The sequence below is a fragment of the Cetorhinus maximus genome, chromosome 3 (assembly GCF_964194155.1).
Source record: "Cetorhinus maximus chromosome 3, sCetMax3.hap1.1, whole genome shotgun sequence".
Taxonomy (NCBI): Eukaryota; Metazoa; Chordata; class Chondrichthyes; order Lamniformes; family Cetorhinidae; genus Cetorhinus; species Cetorhinus maximus.
In genome coordinates this window covers 163,484,934-163,502,722 of record NC_135881.1, presented here as the reverse complement: position 1 = coordinate 163,502,722, position 17,789 = coordinate 163,484,934, and positions in this window count along the sequence as shown.

Genomic DNA, 17,789 nt, shown 5'->3' with positions numbered 1-17,789 from the left:
TTGGAGGGAGACACAGTGTTGGAGATTGGAGAGGGACAGTGCATGAGATTAGAGAGAGATGGTGCGGATGATTGGAGAGAGAGACAGTGCGGGAGATTGGAGAGAGACACAGCATGAGAGATTGGAGAGAAGTATGGTGTGGGAAATTGGAGAGGGACACAGTGGGGAAGATTGTTGGGAGACACGGTGTGGGAGATTGGGGAGATACACATTGCGGGAGATTGGAGGGAGACACAGTGCAGGAGATTGGAGAGAGACACAGTGCGGATGATTGGAGAAAGAGACAGTGTGGGAGATTGGAGAGATGCACAGTGCGTGAGATTGGAGAGATATACAGTGCGGAAGATTGGAGAGAGACACATCGCAGGCGATTAGAGAGACATACAGTGTGGGAAATTGAATAGTTATGCAGTGCTGGAGTTTGCAGTTACACAGTGCGGGAGATTGGAGAGATGCGCAGTGCGGGAGATTGGAGGGAGACACAGTGTAGGAGATTGAAGAGAGACACGGTGCGGGAGATTGGAGAGAGACACAGTGCGGGAGATTGCAGAGATACACAGTGCAGGAGATTGGAGACAGACACAGTGCGGGAGATTGGAGAGATACACAGTGCGGGAGATTGCAGAGATACACAATGCAGGAGATTGGAGAGACACAGTGCGGGAGATTGGAGAGATACACAGTGCGGGAGATTGCAGAGATACACAGTGCAGGAGATTGGAGAGATACAAAGTGCGGGAGATTGCAGAGATACACAGTGTGGGAGATTGGAGAGATGCACAGTGCGTGAGATTGGAGAGATATACAGTGCGGAAGATTGGAGAGAGACACATCGCAGGCGATTAGAGAGACATACAGTGTGGGAAATTGAATAGTTATGCAGTGCTGGAGTTTGCAGAGTTACACAGTGTGGGAGATTGGAGAGATGCGCAGTGCGGGAGATTGGAGAGATGCGCAACGGGAGATTGGAGCGTTATACAGTGTAGGAGTTTGCAAAGTTGCTCAGTGAGGGAGACTGGAGAGAGACACAGTGCGGGAAAAAGGAGAATTATACTGTGCATGAGATTGCAGAGTTACGCAGTGCCGGAGATTGGATATAGAAACAGTGCCGGAGATTGGAGAGATACACATGCAGGAGATTGGACTGATACACAGTGTGGTAGATTGGAGAGAGACGGTGCATGAGATTAGATAGAGACACAGTGCGGATGATTAGAGAGAGACTGTGCGGGAGATTGGAGAGAGACATGGTGCAGGAGATGGGAGCGAGCACAGAGTAGGAGATTGGAGAGAGTCACAGTGTGAGAGATTGGAGCAAGGTACAGTGTGGGAAATTGGTGGCGATACAAAGTTCAGGATATTGGTGCGAGCACAGTGTACGAGAGTGGAGAGAGAAACCGTGTGAGAGATTGGAGAGAGGTAAAGTGTGTGAAATTGGACAGAGACACAATGCGGGAGATTGGAGAGAGACACAGTGTGGGAGTTTGGAGCGAGCACAGTGTACGGGATTGGAGAGAGACACACTGGGGAAGATTGGAGAGAGACACACTGGGGAAGATTGGAGAGAGACACGGTGCGGGAGAGTGGAGAGAGACACAGTGTGGGAGATTGGAGAGAGACACAGTGTGGGAGATTGGAGAGAGACATAGTGTGGTAGAATGGGGAGAGACACAGTGTGCGAAACTGGAGAGTGTCACAGTGTGGGAAATTGGAGAGAGACACAGTGTGGGAGAACGGGGAGAGACAGGGTGTGGGAGATTGTAGAGAGACACAGTGCAGGATATTGGTGAGATATACAGTGCAGGATATTGGAGATTTATACAATGCGGTAGATTGGAGAGATATACAGTGCAGGGGATTGGAGAGAGACACAGTGCAGGTGATTGGAGAGATACACAGTGCGGGAGATTGGAGACAGACACAGTGCAGGAGATTGTAAAGGGATACAGTGTGTGTGATTGGAGAGAGACACAATGCGGGTGATTGAGAGATATACAGTGCAGGAGATTGGAGAGAGACACAGTGCAGGAGATTTGAGAGAGACACAGTGCGGGAGATTGGAGGGAGACACAGTGTAGGAGATTGAAGAGAGACACGGTGCGGGAGATTGGAGAGAGACACAGTGCGGGAGATTGCAGAGATACACAGTGCAGGAGATTGGAGAGACACAGTGCGGGAGATTGGAGGGATACACAGTGCGGGAGATTGCAGAGATACACAGTGTGGGAGATTGGGGAGATACACAATGCAGGAGATTGGAGAGTTATACAGTGCAGGAGTTTGCAGAGTTACACAATGCCGGAGAATGGATCGAGGCACCGAGTGGCAGATTTGAGACATAAACAGTGCAGGGGATTGGTCAGAGACACAGTGCGGTATATTGGAGAGAGACACAACGCAGGCGATTAGAGGGATATACAATGCGGGAGATTGGAGAGAGACAGGGTGCAGGACATTGGAGAGATACACAATGCTGGCGATTAGAGGGATTGCACCGATAAACAGTGCGGTAGATTGGAGAGAGACAGTCCATGAGCATGGAAAGAGACACAGTGCGGTAAATTGGAGAGATACACAGCGCGTGAGATTAGAGAGAGACATGGTGCGGGAGATTGGAGAGACAGTGCGGGAGATTGGAGAAAGACACAGTTCGGGAGATGGGAGATTTATGCAGTGCAGGAGTTTGCAGAGCTGCACGGTGCTGGAGAAATAGAGAAGGACTCACTGCAGAAGATTGGAGAAATACACACTGGGATATTGGAGAATTATACAGTATGGGAGATTGGGCTGATACACAGTGCGTGAGTTTGGATAGAGACAGCGCATGAGATTGGAGAGAGATACAATACGTGAAATTTTAGAGAGAAACAGTGTGGGAGATTGGAAAGATACACATTGCGGTAGATTGGAGAGAGAAACTGCAAGAGATTAGAGAGAGACACAGTGCGGATGATGGGAGAGAGAGAGAGACAGTGCGGGAGATTGGAGAGAGACATGGTGTGGGAGATTGGAGGGAGACATAGGGTAGGAGATTGGAGAGAGACACAGTGCGGGAGATTGGAGAGAGACACGTTGCGGGAGATTGGAGAGAGACATCATGCAGGAGATTTGAGAGAGACTGATTGCGGGTGATTTGAGAGAGACACAGTGCAGGAGATTGGAGAGAGACACAGTGCAGGAGCTTTGAGAGAAATACAGTGCCGGAGATTGTCGAGAGACACAGTGCGGAGATTGGATAGAGGCACAGTGCAGCAGATTGGAGACATACATAGTGCAGGGGATTGGTCAGAGAGACAGTGTGGTATATTGGAGAGAGACACACTGCAGAAGGTTGCAGGGTTGTGGGATATTGGTGAGCTATACAGTGCGGGAGATTGCACTGATAAACAGTGCGGTAGATTGGAGAGAGACAGTCTATGAGTGTGGAAAGAAACACAATGCGGGAAATTGGAGAAATACACAGCGCGGGATATGAGAGAGAGACACGGTGCGGGAGATTAGAGAGATACACAGAACGGGAGATTGGAGAGTGACAAGGTGCGGGAGATTTGAGAGATATACAGTGCGGGATATTGGAGAGAGACAGAGTGAGGGAAATTGCAGAGATACACAGTGCGGGAGATTGGAGAGTTATACGGTGCAGGAGTGTGCAAAGTTACACAATGCCGGAGATTGGATCAAGGCACCGAGTGGCAGATTGGAGACAAACACAGTGCAGGGGATTGGTCAGAGGCACAGTGCGGTATATTGGAGAGAAACACACTACAGAAGGTTGGAGTGCAGGAGATTGGATAGATACACATTGCGGGAGATTGCAGAGATACACAGTGCAGGAGATTGGAGAGAGACATAGTGCGGGAGATTGGAGAGATACACAGTGCGGGAGATTGGAGAGATACACAACGCAGGCGATTAGAGGGATATACAATGCGGGAGATTGCACTGATAAACAGTGCGGTAGATTGGAGAGAGACAGTCTATGAGTGTGGAAAGAGACACAGTGCGGGAAATTGGAGAGATACACAGCGCGGGATATTAAAGAGAGACATGGTGCGGGAGATTGGAGAGATACACAGCGCGGGAGATTAGAGAGAGATACGGTGCGGGAGATTAGAGAGATACACAGCGTGGGAGATTGGAGAGAGAGACGGTGCGGGAGAGTGGAGAGAGACACGGTGCGGGAGATTGGAGCGAGAAACAGTGCAGTAGATTGGAGGGTTATACAGTGTAGGAGTTTGCAAAGTTGCTCACTGCGGGAGATTGGAGAGAGACACAGTGTGGGTGATAGGAGAGAGACACGGTGCAGGAGAGTGGAGAGAGACACGGTGCGGGAGATTGGAGAGAGACACGGTGCGGGAGATTGGAGAGAGACACAGTGTGAGAGATTGAAGAGAGACACAATGTGGGAGATTAGAGAGGGACACAGTGTGAGAGATTGAAGAGAGACAAAATGTGCGAGATTGGAGAGAGACACAGTGTGGGAGATTGGAGAGAGACACACTGGGAGATTGGAGAGAGACACAGTGTGAGAGATTGAAGAGAGACACAATGTGGGAGATTAGAGAGAGACACAGTGTGAGAGATTGAAGAGAGACAAAATGTGGGAGATTGGAGAGAGACACAGTGTGGAAGATTGGAGAGAGACACAGTGCGGGAGATTGGAGAGAGACACGGTGCGGGAGATTGGAGAGAGACACGGTGCGGGAGATTGGAGAGAGACACAGTGCGGGAGATTGGAGAGAGAGACAGTGCGGGAGATTGGAGAGAGACACGGTGCAGGAGATTGGAGAGAGACACGGTGCGGGAGATTGGAGAGAGACACAGTGCGGGAGATTGGAGAGATACACAGTGCAGGAGATTGGAGAGTGACACAGTGCGGGAGATTGGAGAGAGACACGGTGCGGGAGATTGGAGAGAGACAGAGTGAGGGAAATTGCAGAGATACACAGTGCGGGAGTTTGGAGAGAGACACAGTGCGGATATTGGAGATTTATACAATGCGGTAGATTGGAGAGATATACAGTGCAGGGGATTGGAGAGAGACACAGTGCAGGTGATTGGAGAGATATACTGTGTGGGAGATTGGAGAGGGACAGAGTGCGGCAAATTGGAGTGTTACACAGTGCAGGTGATTGGAGAGATACACAACGCAGGCGATTAGAGCTATATACAATGCGGGAGATTGGAGAGAGACACGGTGCAGGAGATTGGAGAGAGACACGGTGCGGGAGATTGGAGAGAGACACAGTGTGGGAGATTGGAGAGATACACAGTGCAGGAGATTGGAGAGTGACACAGTGCGGGAGATTGGAGAGAGACACGGTGCGGGAGATTGGAGAGAGACACAGTGCAGGAGATTGGAGAGAGACACAGTGCGGGAGATTGGAGAGATATACAGTGCAGGAGATTGGAGAGAGACACAGTGCAGGAGATTGGGGAGAGGCACAGTGCGGGAGATTGGAGAGGGACACAGTGCAGGATATTGGAGAGAGACACAGTGCGGGAGATTGGAGAGAGACACAGTGCGGGAGATTGGAGAGATATACAACGCAGGCGATTAGAGCTATATACATGCGGGAGATTGGAGAGAGACACGGTGCGGGAGATTGAAGAGAGACACAGTGCGGGATATTGGAGAGAGACACAGTTCGGGAGATGGGAGACTTATGTAGTGCAGGACTTTGCAGAGCTGCATGGTGCTGGAGAAATAGAGAAAGACTCACTGCAGAAGATTGGAGAAAGACACACTGTGGGATATTGGAGAATTATACAGTGTGGGAGATTGGGCTGATACACAGTGTGTGAGTTTGGATAGAGACAGTGCATGAGATTGGAGAGAGATACAATGCGAGAAACAGTGTGGGAGATTGGAAAGATACACATTGCGGTAGATTGGAGAGAGAAAGTGCAAGAGATTAGAGACAGACACATTGCGGATGATTGGAGAGAGAGAGAGAGACAGTGCGGGAGATTGGAGAGAGACACGGTGCGGGAGATTGGAGGGAGACACAGGGTAGGAGATTGGAGAGAGACACGGTGCGGGAGATTGGAGAGAAATACAGTGCGGGAGATTGTTGAGAGACACAGTGTGGAGATTGGATAGAGGCACAGTGCAGCAATTGAAGACATACATAGTGCAGGGGATTGGTCATAGAGACAGTGTGGTATATTGGAGAGAGACACACTACAGAAGGTTGCAGAGTTGTGGGATATTAGTGAGCTATACAGTGCGGGAGATTGCACTGATAAACAGTGCGGTAGATTGGAGAGAGACAGTCTATGAGTGTGGAAAGAGACACAGTGCGGGAAATTGGAGAGATACACAGTGCGGGATATTAAAGAGAGACATGGTGCGGGAGATTGGAGAGATACACAGCGCGGGAGATTAGAGAGAGACACGGTGCGGGAGAGTGGAGAGAGACACGGTGCGGGAGATTGGAGAGAGAAACAGTGCAGTAGATTGGAGGGCTATAGAGTGTACGAATTTGCAAAGTTGCTCACTGCAGGAGATTGGAGAGAGACACAGTGTGGGAGATTGGAGGGGGATACGGTATGGGAAGATTGGAGTGAGACATAGTGCGGGAGATTGGAGAGAGGCACAGTGCGGGAGATGGGAGCGAGCACAGTGTACGGGATTGGAGGGAGATACAGTGTGAGAGATTGGAGAGAGGTGCAGTGTGGGAAATTCGAGGGAGACACACAAGGGAAGATTGGAGCGTTATACAGTGTAGGAGTTTGCAAAGCTGCTCAGTGCGGGAGATTGGAGAAGGACACAGTGTGGGCGATTGGAGAGAGACACGGTGCAGGAGAGTGGAGAGCGACACAATGTGGGAGATTAGAGAGAGACACAGTGTGAGAGATTGAAGAGAGACAAAATGTGGGAGATTGGAGAGAGACACAGTGTGAGAGATTGAAGAGAGACACAGCGTGGGAGATTGGAGAGAGACACACTGGGAGATTGGAGAGAGGCACAGTGTCGGAGATTGGAGAGAGACACAGTGAGGGAGATTGGGGAGAGACACAATGCGGGAGATTGGAGAGAGACACGGTGCAGGAGATTGGGGAGAGGCACAGTGCGGGAGATTGGGGAGAGGCACAGTGCAGGAGATTGGGGAGAGACATAGTGCGGGAGATTGGAGAGAGACACGGTGCAGGAGATTGGGGAGAGGCACAGTGCGAGAGATTGGAGAGAGACACAGTGCGGGAGGTTGGAGAGAGACATAGCGTGGGAGATTGGAGAGAGACAGAGTGAGGGAAATTGCAGAGATACACAGTGCGGGAGATTGGAGAGAGACACGGTGCGGGAGATTGGAGGCAGACACAGTTTAGGTGAGTGGGGAGAGTCACGGTGTAGGAGATTGGAGGGAGACAGACTGAGGGCGATTGGGTAGAGGCACAGTGAGGGAGATTGCACAGACACAGTGCGGAAGACTGGAGACATACACAGTGCGGAAGACTGGAGACATACACAGTGCTGCGGGGTGCAGGAGATATACAATGCAGGAGATTGAGTAGTTATGCAGTGCAGGAGAGTGCAGAGTTACACAGTGTGGGAGATTGCAGAGAGACACAGTACGGGAGATTGCAGAGAGGGACTCAGTGCGGGAGATTGGAGAGGGACACGGTGCGGGAGATTGGAGAGAGACACGGTGCGTGAAATTTTAGAGAGAAACAGTGCGGGAGATTGGAGAGATACACAGTGCGGTAGATTGGAGAGAGAAAGTGCAAGAGATTAGAGAGAGACACAGTGCATATGATTGGAGAGAGAGAGAGACAGTGCGGGAGATTGGAGAGAGACATGGTGTGGGAGATTGGAGAGAGGCATCGTGCAGGAGCTTTGAGAGAGACAGATTGCGGGTGATTTGAGAGAGACCCAGTGCAGGAGATTGGAGAGAGACACAGTGCAGCAGATTGCAGATATACATAGTGCAGTGGATTGGTCAGAGAGGCAGTGTGGTATATTGGAGAGAGACACACTGCAGAAGTTTGGAGAGTTGTGCGATATTGGAGAGCTATACAGTGCGGGAGATTGCACTGATAAACAGTGCGGTAGGTTGGAGTGAGACAGTCCATGAGCATGGAAAGAAACACAGTGCGGGAAATTGGAGAGATACACAGCGTGTGAGATTAGAGAGAGACATGCTGCGGGAGATTGGAGAGAGATACAGTGTGGGAGATTGGAGAGAGACACAGTGCGGGAGACTGGAGAGAGACACGGTGCGGGAGATTGGAGAGAGACACGGTGCGGGAGATCGGAGAGACACAGTGCGGGAGATTGGAGAGAGAGACAGTGCGGGAGACTGGAGAGAGACACGGTGCGGGAGATTGGAGAGAGACACGGTGCGGGAGATTGGAGAGATACACAGTGCAGGAGATTGGAGAGAGACACAGTGCGGGAGATTGGAGAGATACACAGTGCAGGAGATTAGAGAGAGACACGGTGTGGAAGATTGGAGAGAGACATGGTGCAGGAGATTGGGGAGAGGCACAGTGCGGGTGATTGGAGAGAGTCCCATTGCGGCAGTTTTGACAGAAACACCGTACGGGAGACTGGAGAGAGTGACAGAGCGGGAGATCGGAGAGATATACAGTGCGTGAGAATGGATGGTTATACAGTGCAGGAGTTTGCAGAGTTAAACAGTGCGTGAGATTGGAGAGAGACACAGTATGGGAAAGTGCCGAAATATACAGTGGGGGTGATTGGAGAGAAACACAGTATGTGAGATTGGAGAGTGACACAGTGCGGGAGATTGGAGGGCTATACAGTGCGGGAGATTGGAGAGAGACACAGTGCGGGAGATTGGAGAGAGGCACAGTGCGGGAGATTGGAGGGAGACACAGTGTGGGAGATTGGAGGGAGACACAGTGTGGGAGATTGGAGGGAGCCACAGTGCCGTTGATTGGAGAGAGACACGGTGTGGGAGATTGGAAGGTTATACAGTGCGGGTGCTTGTAGAGAGACCCATTGCGGCAGTTTTGACAGAGATACAGTATGGGAGATTGGAGAGAGTGACAGGGCAGGAGATCGGAGAGATATACAGTGTGGGAGATTGGAGGGTTATACAGTACAGATGTTTGCAGAGTTAAACAGTGTGGGAGATTGGAAAGATATACAGTGCGGGAGATTGGAGAGATACACAGTACGGGAAAGTGCCGAGATATACAGTGTGGGTGATTGGAGAGTGACACAGTGTGTGAGATTGGAGAGTTATACAGTGCAGGAGATTGGAGAGTGACACAGTGCAGGAGATTGGAGAGTGACACCATGCGGGAGATTGGAGAGTTATACAGTGCGGGAGATTGGTGAGAGATACAGTGTGGGAGATTGGAAAGACACAGTGTGGTTGATTGGAGAGTTATACTATACGGGAGATTGGTGAGAGACACAGTGAGGGAGATTGGAGAGAAACACAGTGTGGGATATTCGAGAGTTATACAGCGTGGGTGATTGGACTGATACACAGTGCGGGATATTGCAGTGAGATACAGTTCGGGAGATTTGAGTGAGACACAGGGCCGGTGATTGGAGGGAGACATAGTGTGGGAGATTGGAAGGTTATAGAGTGCGGGTGATTGGAGAGAGACCCATTCCAGCAGTTTTGACAGAGACACCGTACGGGAGATTGGAGAGAGTGACAGAGCGGGAGATCGGAGAGATATACAGTGCGGGAGATTAGATGGTTATACAGTGCAAGAGTTTGCAGAGTTAAACAGTGTGGGAGATTGGAGAGAGACACAGTACGGGAAAGTGCCGAGATATACAGTGTGGGTGAATGGAGAGAGACACAGTGCGGGAGATTGGAGAGTTATACAGTGCAGAAGATTGGAGAGTGACACAGTGCGGGAGATTGGAGAGTGATACAGTGCGGGAGATTGGAGAGAGATACATTGTGGCAGATTGAGAGATATTCAGTGCGGGAGATTGGAGAGAGACACAGCGCTTGTGATTGGAGAGAGACACTGCGGGAGATTGAGAGATATACAGTGCGGGAGATTGGAGAGAGACACAGCGCTTGTGACTGGAGAGAGACACTGCGGGAGATTGAGAGATATACAGTGCGGGAGATTGGAGAGAGACGCAGTGCGGGAGATTGGAGAGAGACGCAGTGCGGGAGATTGGAAAGACACAGTGTGGGAGATTGGAGAGTTATACAATACGGGAGATTGGTGAGAGACACAGTGAGGGAGATTGGAGAGATACACAGTGTGGGATATTTGAGAGTTATACAGCGTGGGTGATTGGACTGATATACAGTGCAGGATATTGCAGTGAGATACAGTTCGGTAGATTTGAGTGAGACACAGGGCCGGTGATTGAAGAGAGACATAGTGTGGGTGATTGGAAGGTTATAAAGTGCGGGTGATTGGATAGAGACCCATTGCGGCAGTTTTGACAGAGACACAGTACGGGAGTTGAAGAGAGTGACAGAACGGGAGATCGGAGAGATATACAGCGCAGAAAATTCGATGGTTATACAGTGCAGGAGTTTGCAGAGTTAAACAGTGCGGGAGATTTGAGAGAGACACAGTACGGGAAAGTGCCGAGATATACAGTGTGGGTGATTGGAGAGTGACACAGTGCGGGAGATTGGAGAGTGACACAGTGTGGGAGATTGGAGAGAGATACATTGTGGCAGATTGAGAGATATTCAGTGCGGGAGATTGGAGAGAGACACGGCGCTTGTGATTGGAGAGAGACACTGCGGGAGATTGAGAGATATACAGTGCGGGAGATTGGAGAGAGACACAGCGCTTGTGACTGGAGAGAGACACTGCGGGAGATTGAGAGATATACAGTGCGGGAGATTGGAGAGAGACGCAGTGCGGGAGATTGGAGAGAGACGCAGTGCGGGAGATTGGAGAGAGACGCAGTGCGGGAGATTGGAGAGAGACACAGTGCGGGAGATTGGAGAGAGACGCAGTGCGGGAGATTGGAGAGAGACGCAGTGCGGGAGATTGGAGAGAGACGCAGTGCGGGAGATTGGAAAGACACAGTGTGGGAGATTGGCGAGAGACGCAGTGCGGGAGATTGGAAAGACACAGTTGGGAGAGTGGAGAGTTATACAATACGGCAGATTGGTGAGAGACACAGTGAGGGAGATTGGAGAGATACACAGTGTGGGATATTCGAGAGTTATACAGCGTGGGTGATTGGACTGATACACAGTGCGGGATATTGCAGTGAGATACAGTTCGGGAGATTTGAGTGAGACACGGGGCCGAGTTTTCCAAGCCAACTGGTGGCAGCCATTATTGGTGGCCTAGGCAGAAAATATGGTGCGGCCTGCTTCACGATGACATGAAGCCAGGTCGCAATTGTCCGCTTAGCCCGCCTACAGACACACAATGTGGGAGATTGCTGATGTTTTACTGTTAGCTCTCCGCCATCAGTCACCAGGAAGCTAAGTGTAATGCATCAACATATAATTAAAGGGCCATCCCACCAGGCTCTTGGAACCTCACCATATTGTCCATCCACGTCGATGGGAAAGCACGCCAACATGTTTCACCACAGCACACAGGCGACGTGCACCTGGCGGCCTTCACTTTGGGGGAACTGAGGTGAGTGAGCAGCAGCGTTCACTACAGCTCGCCTGTTGTTTACAGGCCTCAGGGGCGCCGGGGGGGCACATGGAAACTGATGCCTGGCCCCGCAGGGGGCAAGTGCTGGCCAGCCTCGGAGGCAACCGTTGTCAGTGGGGAGGAGGGATGTCAAGTGCTGCCCTGACGCTGCATCCCGCACACAGGCAATCAAGGTGGGAGGTCAGGGTAAGCGAGGGAAGTGGCCATGCGTTAGGGACACCTGTATAAACTGACTGTGCCTCTGCAACTGAGACTGATCAGGCGCAGCCACAGTGATATGATTGGGGTCGGGCTCTTAGCCAGCCCACCCATACAAGCAATGCGGTGACAGCAAAGGGCCACCAAGCGCTCCCTGCCTTTCGCCTCCCCCCACCCCCCCCCGCCGTCCACCCCCACCCAGCACAGACTTCGAGTCCGCCATCACTTTATTGGACCACGGAGCAGTTGGATTGCACACATTGTACAATCTCCTTGACAACACTGGCCATGTAGCAGTCACTGCTGGGGGCGCTCACAGCCCCTTGCAATCTCAACATCCCGGTTTGGACCAGTGTCCCCCATGTCGCAGGGTCACAGGGCAGCCATGCAGCGTTCTCATCTCTGGCCATCCGGGGGGTGACCAGCGGTCTCCGGGAAGCGTTAAGTGGCAGTCACACAGGGCCAGGAAAGGTGCTAAGTACAGCCATGATAACCACATCTCTCTCTCTGTCTTTCATGCTGCAGGAGGACCACGTCAGGATCATGGACCTTGGTGACCTAGCTGTATGCCAGATTGCCTACAGAGACCTAGAAGACGGAGGAGAGAGTAACTGAGGCTCTTGGCTGTGCAAAGGCAGGAGCAGCAACCTCTGAAGAAGGGGCAGCAGGTGCGGGAGCACCTGCTGCCCAGGAGTGACAGCGAGCCATGGCTGGTCGGCACCTAGCGACGCCCAGGGTCTATAGACGCCGCCTGCCATTTCTGCAGATGACCGAGAACCAGTGTTGCCGATGACTGCACATGTCTAGGGACCTGGTGGCTCACATCTACCACTTACTGCAGGACTTGGTGCCAAGGGGACATGGAGGGCATCCACTACCAGTGGTTGTGAAAGTGACTGCGGCGTTCAATTTCTATGCCAGTGGCTCCTTTCAGGGCTCCACAGGTGACCTCTGTGGGATCTCACAATCCTCCACCCACAAATACATCCATGAGGTCACGGATGCCATCTTCTCCATGGCACACAACTTTGTACATTTCGCCCGGGACCAGGACAGCCAGGATGCAAGGGCCATTGGATTCACCCTGATCTCGGGATTGCCACAGGTGCAGGGGACGATTAACTGCATTCATGTGGCGTTCAGGTCTCTGTCGTCAAACTCAATGGACTTCATCAACCGCAAGGGCTTCCACTCACTGAACATGCAGCTGATATGCGACCACCAGAAACGCATCCTGCAGGTGTCTGCACGGTTTCCACGGAGTGTGCACAACGCCTACATCCTGAGTCATTCATAGATCCCTGCACTCTTCCAGGGTCCACAGAGTCTGCAGGGTTGGCTCCTTGGGGACAAGCAGAGGCCGTGGCTGTTGAGACCCGTGCAGTGGGCTCAGACTGCAGCAGAGTGACGCTATAATGAGGCTCATGCAGCAGCTTGCAACTTGGTGGAGCAGACCATCGGGATGCTGAAAATGCGGTTCTGGTGCCTGGACCAGTCTGGTGGAGCCCTGTAATACAGTCTGCACAGGGTGTCACGCATCGTCATTGTCTGCTGCACCCTTTATAACCTGACACTCCAATGGGGAGACTAGCTGATTGGAGAGGAGATGGAGGAGCTGGAGGTCTCCTTGGATGAGGAGAATGCTGACAGGGATGAGGGTGAGGGAGTCCTCGGTGGTGACGATGGGGATGAGGCTCTCGCACTGGCTAGACGAAGCAGGCACGCTCGGGAGGCCCTCATAGCTGCCAGATTTGTGGAGGATGATGATGACATGCAGTGAGGTGTCCCCATAAATCCTCACATTGGAGTTATGAACGTTTGACTCCAGTCTGGCTTATTTCAGCGCCAGTACCCTCTGTGAGAATGCTCCTGTCATGGAGATGCAGTGGAGGCCCTAATAGTCGCTCGGTCACAGGAGGATGATGACAATATGCGGTGAGGACACTCCATAGATCTTCACACAGCCTCTGAGAATGTCTGACTCCTGTCTGGCCAAGGGCAGCTCACTTGCGCTCCATGATCAGGGCCATCTCAGAGACGCAGCCATGAAACTTTAGACACATCTGATGCTGTGTCCACCTTCAGCACCTCAGCCCTTCAAGAGCTGGCGCACAGCATCACTGGTCACAGATGCTGGTATGGTGGGGGCCAGCCGCACCTTAAAGATGCTGAGAGCACACAGAGAGTATGAGAGAACTCTCTGGTGTCTGCCCACTACATTCTGGCAGCAATGACCAGCACCGCCAAGGTGCAGGCATCAGTAATGTTTCCAGGGAGTGTGAGGCTGGACTATCACTGTGGCCTGAAGGCTGCACAGAGCATAGGGAAGAGGCCCTGGACTGAGACACTTCCTTTTATCTTGTGCAGAAAGGTTTCACATGAACACTGCTCATCAGAACGAGGAGCCACTGGCAGGAAGACATTCTTACGAGTTTATTGACAATAGTGAACAGTATGTACAAGTGATCAACATCCGTGCCCAGGCTGTGCAACTACTTTTACCTAACTTTCCTAACCCTGCCGCTGCGTCTTGGTGCTCCCTGGACATCCACAGCAGAGGTGGAGGCAGCCTGCTGACTGTGACGCCCTGCCTGTGATGACTTTGGCGGGCATCCTCTGGAGGGCCGAGACTTGGAGGTCCCTGGCCTGCTTTCAGGGTCCTGCTGTGTGGCAGTAACACCCTCCTTGGCCTGTGATGCTGCAGCTGCTGAGGTCACAGGAAGAGGGGATTTGGATGGGCCGGTCACTCCCAGAGTCACCTGGGTGGATGGCCCCGGAGTATGCACCTGCTGATCCTCCTCCATATGGGTGCCCGAGTTGAGCCCGTGCAGCAGTGCAGGAGTGACATCCTGGACCAAGGTCTCCATGGCAGCCGCCATCCTGCCAGTGTGAACTCCATCGCACCTTGCAATCTGAGGAGTGCAGCTGACATCCCTTCCTGATATTCCCGAGTTTGCCTTTGCAGCTCCAGCAACCGTGACATGACTGAGTCCAGAGGCTCATCATCTGACTCAGACTCAGCAACGTTCTGGCCTCCAGTAGTCCTCCATGTGCCGGGGACCTGGGAAGTCACTGCCGCTGCCTGCTGTGGATCAGAAAGTGCGATGTGCTCACCAGATTGTGATCCTGAGGCTACTCTAAAGCTAGGTTCCACCGAGGTGTTTGTCTCTACACTGGTGGAGAGTGTGGGTGAGCGCTGTTATGGGACATCAGGGAGGGTGCCTTCAGATTCCTCTTCAGAGGTTTCTTAGGTGCTTGATTGGAGGCCCTGGGTCATGGACTCTGTTGGCTGTTTGGCAGCTGTGCCTGCAAAAGCAAGAGGAGATAATTAGTGCATGGCAGTGGCCTGTGAAAGAGGACACATCACTCACAGCATGGTTGTCTGATGGATGTTGCACTGCTGGATCCTCAATTGGTAGGACAGTGCCGACCTCACCATCAGCACAGGACTGGTCCCGGTCATCACCAGCCAGCTGGATGGCTCTGTTTACAAATTCTGTCAGAACTTTGATCTCCGGCATCCCTCCACCTGTCTGCGACCTTTCCCTCCTGTTGTGAGCCAGTTTGTCCTGCATGAATAGAGATGGGGAGAGCGTATCAGGCCAGATGATAAGTATGCTTGGCCGGTGTGGGTGGTGAGTCATCCCATGGATGGGTTGAGGACAGTGATGGTGTGTGTGAGAGAGTGAATGGTGATGTCCCTTGCACTGGCCTTGTGGGTGTGTGATGAGTTTGTGAGTGTGTGAGTTGGGAGTGATGAAAAGAGTGACTTACCCTGGTGGAACGGAGGAGATCATTCATCCTTTTGTGGCACTGGGTGGCTGTCGTGCTCTGCAGGCTGCTTGCGCTGACCACCGCTACCATCACCTCCCAAGCCAGGTTGGTGACTTTGCTGCCCTTCCTGCGGCCAGAGCGGGGGTAGAACACATCCCGGCGGGCCTCCACGGCACCCAGCCATCGCTCGAGGGACCTGTCGTTGAAGCGGGGGGCTGCAGTCATTTTTTCCTTTCCTGGCCTCATCTCTGGGGCAGCGGTGGTGAGCTGGTGGCAATGAGCGCTTTGCTGGTGGTTGCCTTTTAAATATGGTGGCCACATAATGCAACAGCGGGGTGATAGCAGGCGAGTGAATGACAGCCCGATTGCCATGGAATGTTGTGTTTCGTGGGAGTGGATGAATAATGAGGCAGGCTCGAGACGTTACGATGTGAAAACCCGTCATTTTTGTAGACGGGTAGGACTCCATTTTACCCGCCTGCTACCGTGCAATTCTGGGAAAATTCCTCTCACAGTGTGGGTGATTGGAGCGAGACACAGAGCAGGAGATTGGAGAGATACACAGTGTGGGTGATTGGAGTGAGACACAGTGCGAGAGACTGGAGAGATATACAGTGGGGGAGACTGGAGAGATACACAGTGGGGGAGATTGAAGTGAGACACAGTGGGGGAGATTGGAGAGATACACAGTGGGGGAGATTGGAGAGATACACAGTGCGTGAGATTGAAGTGGGAAACAGTGCGGGAGATTGGAGAGGAACAGATTGCGGGTGATTGGAGAGAGACACAGTGCAGTAGATTGTAGTGAGACCCAATGTGGGAGATTGGAGAGAGACACAGTGCCAGAAATTGGAGAGAGACCCGGTCCGAGAGATTGGAGAAAGACACAGTGTGGGAGATTGGAGAGATACACAGTGCGGGAGATTGTAGAGATACACAGTGCGGGAGATTGTAGAGATACACAGTGCGGGAGATTGGAGAGATACACAGTGCGGGAGATTGGAGAGATACACAGTGCGGGAGATTGAAGTGAGACACATCGTGGGAGATTAGAGAGATATACAGTGCGGGCAATTGGAGAGAGACGCAGTATGGGAGATTGGAGAGAGACATAGTGCGGGAGATTGGAGTGATACACAGTGCGGGCGATTGGAGAGAGACACAGTGCGGGAGATTGGAGAGAGACACAGTGTGGGAGATTGGAGTGATACACAGTGTGGGAGATTGGAGAGAGACACAGTGTGGGAGATTGGAGAGAGACACAGTGTGGGAGATTGGAGAGAGACACAGTGTGGGAGATTGGAGAGAGACACAGTGTGGGAGATTGGAGAGAGACACAGTGTGGGAGATTGGAGAGAGACACAGTGTGGGAGATTGGAGAGAGACACAGTGTGGGAGATTGGTGAGAGACACAGTGTGGGAGATTGGAGAGAGACAGAGCTGGCACGTGGGAGTTTAGAGACGTTCACACTGCAGGAGCATGGAGAAATACACATTGCAGGAGATTGGAGAGATTCACCGTGGGAGTCTAAAAAAGTGACCCACTAACCCTGAAAACTCTGACAGTATCAGTGTTGGTGCTTCCCAGGGTTCCACCTGTGGTTTGGAGTCAGGAGAGTGACAAATCAATCTTGCTTGTTGTATATCTATACAGCAAAGTGGCTCATTTAGACTTCTAATAGAATAATGCAGCAGTCAACATCAACAATACTATAATGAGCAATGGACCAGCTGCACAAGATGAATACTTATACTAGTTGCCTTTGTTTCACTTACAAGACTAGTCTTTGACATGGAACAGTTCATAATGCTCATTTGGAGAGCCAGTGCAGACATGATGGACTGAATGGCCTCCTTCTGTGCCATTAAGATTCTGTGATTCTGAATTGTTCTTTTTAAAGCATTTAACAAAAAAATTGCCTGTTTCATACATTTTCAATATTAACATATTTTTATTTAGTTCTTTGTGGAAAAAATATTTATTTGATAGAAACAAGCTGTGATTCAGGAACTGATCACCTATTTGGTAACAAGAATTTGATTTAGATACTGTTGGTGCAAAACGGCTGCTGTGTTAGACACAAGTAAAGTTTCATTCAATTAGACAGCCAGTGGACAAAAGAATAATGTATGAGCACTACTCATTCAATTAATTCTGGTACATTAATATGTGCAATTCTAAGGGTTAAAACTGAGCCAATCTGTTCACTGGGTGAAGATTGAGCTCTCAGCCT